Raw genomic sequence first — 3,103 nt, forward strand, 5'->3', positions numbered from 1 at the left:
CTGGCTCCAGGATAAGTCTAGGGGATTTGAACTCGTACCTCTATAACCACCGGGATTTGAACTCGTACCTCTATAACCACCGGCCACCGGCTCCAAGATAAGTCTAGGGGATTTGAACTCGTGACCTTCACGACTCATGTCCCGTTACCAGCCTCACGACTCATGTTATATGGGGTCCTAACCGCTACCTCTATAACTACTGGCTCCAGGATAAGTCTAGGGAATTTGAACTCGTGACCTTCAATACAGAGCCCGCCTTTCTAAGGAACTTCACCACATTATGATTACCAACTCACCTACCCTCGGGACTCTTTACTATATAACTTTGATTATAGTGAAAATATTTAATTATTTTTTTTAAATGCATTTGCATATGCCTGATGGAACCTACTAATGAATTTATTGTTTAGGTTTTTCTGAACATTTATGTTTTCGATGATTAGAGGAGGTTGGGGATAATATTTTGTTTTTATTCGTTTTAATGATTTGATAGCTTTATTTAAGCCTTCTTTTTTTTAACAATTTATGTTTCGTATCACGAGAAATGGTCCAAGACAATATCTTTTCATTCTTATTGTTTTAATTATTTAAAATAGAACAAAGTAAACTCCCTGCTTTATAATATATACACCTATATTATTAAAAAAATCACCCTTTCACTTTCAAAAAATTGTAAATTGTTATATATACTATAATGTAAATTACAAAATTGCTAATATATTCACGGAACCAGCGATATTCCAATGTTGACCTAACAACTCATATCCCTTTCACAATTAAAGTTGTCATCGGTCCATATACTCTGCTACAATAATTTTTTTACAATAATTTTTTTTGTCATCGGTCCATATGCCCTTTGACAATAAAAAAAATTGCGATCGGGCCATATACCCTTTCACAATAAAAGAATTTGTCATCTATGCATAATATGAGGTGTATGAAGTAAGGATATATAATATCTTTGATAATGAAAACTAATACCTAACATTGAAAATTAAAACTATTTTATTGGTATTATCTAATCAAATATTTTTATTTTTATTTTTATTTTTTATTTTTATTTATTTTTATTTTTTTTACACTAGGACAATCGGTACTGGTAAGAGTTATCCTGGGCATGCCCAGGATCAAATCCAACTGGCTACCACTATAAACCTAGGCTAGGTGCAGCGACCTGCAAGCCATACATAGCAAGAACTTATGCCTCAACAAGAGCCGAGACGTCCACTCTGGGGTCGCCTACTCTTCTAGCCAAGACACAACAGTTCATGTACTCAACGAAATTTGAACCTCCGTCTCGTGGGTTTCACCCAGATACATAGGAGTCTAATATATTTTTATTTTTATTTTTTATTTTTATTTTTTTTTATTTTTTTTACACTAGGACAATCGGTACTGGTAAGAGTGATCCTGGGCATGCCCAGGATCAAATCCAACTGGCTACCACTATAAACCTAGGCTAGGTGCAGCAACCTGCAAGCCACACATAGCAAGAACTTATGCCTCAACAAGAGCCGAGACGTCCACTCTGGGGTCGCCTACTCTTCTAGCCAAGACACAACAGTTCATGTACTCAACGAAATTTGAACCTCCGTCTCGTGGGTTTCACCCAGATACATAGGAGTTCATTAGACGGAGGTTATATACACAAAGGCACTTTAGTTTTTTCCGACCGCTACTCTTCCAATTCAGGGTGGTTCCTTGTGTGTCCAAGTATGGAAATTCCCCGACAAACGACGATTATATATGTAATACACAAAAGCTCCTGCTTTCCTTTATAAACAGTTCCAAAACCTCTCTCCGTTGAGAATTTCTTAAACTATTATTCCTCTCAAGCGCCTGCAAGATATTCTTATACTCAGATTATAACTTACACAAACAATTTGGAACACAAGCTTGGCAAAGCAGGTTTTGGAACTGTTTATAAAGGAAAACTTCCCAGTGGACGTCTAATAGCTGTGAAGATTTTGGATGAGTCGAACGGAGTGAGCAACAATTCATTGCAGAGGTGGCTACAGTGGGGACGACCTGTCACATTAACCTGGTGCGCCTATTGGGTTATTGTTCCCAAGGATGCAAAAGAGCTTTGGAGTATGAATTCATGGTTAATGGTTCTTTGGAGAAGTATATCCATGGACACCACATGGACGAGTTGGACTGCAAACAGTTATTTTCCATTGCAGTTGGTACAGCTCGCGGCATTGCATACCTACATGAAGACTGCAGAAATCGCATCCTGCATTGTGATATAAAGCCCCACAATGTTCTTCTAGATCCCAATTTTTTGCCGAAAGTTGCAGATTTCGGTCTGGCCAAAATATGTGACAGAGAGGAAAGTCACGTCTCTGTCGCTAATATAGGAACAATGGGTTACGCTGCTCCAGAAATGTGGTCAAGAATGTATGGAGTTGTGACTGATAGGTCTGATGTGTATAGCTATGGTGTCTTACTTATGGAGATGGTGGGCGGAAGAAAGAACATCGATTATGAGAATCATGATAGTAGATCAAGCCAGTTCTTCTATGCAGAGTGGGCTTTTAATCAAGTGGAAAAGGGTGAGTTTGGAAATTTAAGAAAAGGAAACATATCAGATGAAGATCTAGTCATCGCCAAAAGGTTAAGTTTAGTTGGACTGTGGTGCATTCAGTTCAGGGCATCTCGTCGACCCTCAATGAGTAAAGTTGTCCAAATGTTAGAAGGAGATGTTGACATTACAACTCCACCATTCCCATTTCCTTTTGACACACCATTGCAGCGATCTTCTTCTCACGTATCTTCTTCATCTCGTGCTTTGGAGATTCAAATGACAGATCCCACCGGTAGTCAGACCGTTAAAGCCTCCCGGTAATGCAAATATGACTTGGCATGGCAGAAAAAGATACCCGAAGGCAAAGTTCAGAGAAACTTTCAATTGATTCTATTCAGCATGGTGTTATGATCTCGGTTCATTAACTTCAAAACAATTTTTAAAATGTGTGTACAAGACTAAATAGTTGTAATTTTGTTTTACTGTTTTTAAATAATTTAGAGAGGTGAATGCCCCTCCAGTAGATTTAACAACATCACAATCCCTGTTGTCATATCCCTTCGCTAGCTTTTGTTA

The 3,103-nt window shown here is 38.1% G+C and overlaps 1 pseudogene; it reads left to right on the top strand.

Moving 5' to 3' along the window:
- The first annotated feature begins 2,101 nt into the window (after window positions 1-2,101).
- On the top strand, window positions 2,102-2,848 carry LOC149259164 (LEAF RUST 10 DISEASE-RESISTANCE LOCUS RECEPTOR-LIKE PROTEIN KINASE-like 2.2 pseudogene; annotated as a pseudogene).
- Window positions 2,849-3,103: the final 255 nt, after the last annotated feature.

This window comes from Pinus tabuliformis, chromosome 6 (genome assembly GCF_031772625.1).
Source record: "Pinus tabuliformis cultivar Carrire ecotype Pingquan chromosome 6, CPIR1, whole genome shotgun sequence".
NCBI classification, from domain to species: domain Eukaryota; kingdom Viridiplantae; phylum Streptophyta; class Pinopsida; order Pinales; family Pinaceae; genus Pinus; species Pinus tabuliformis.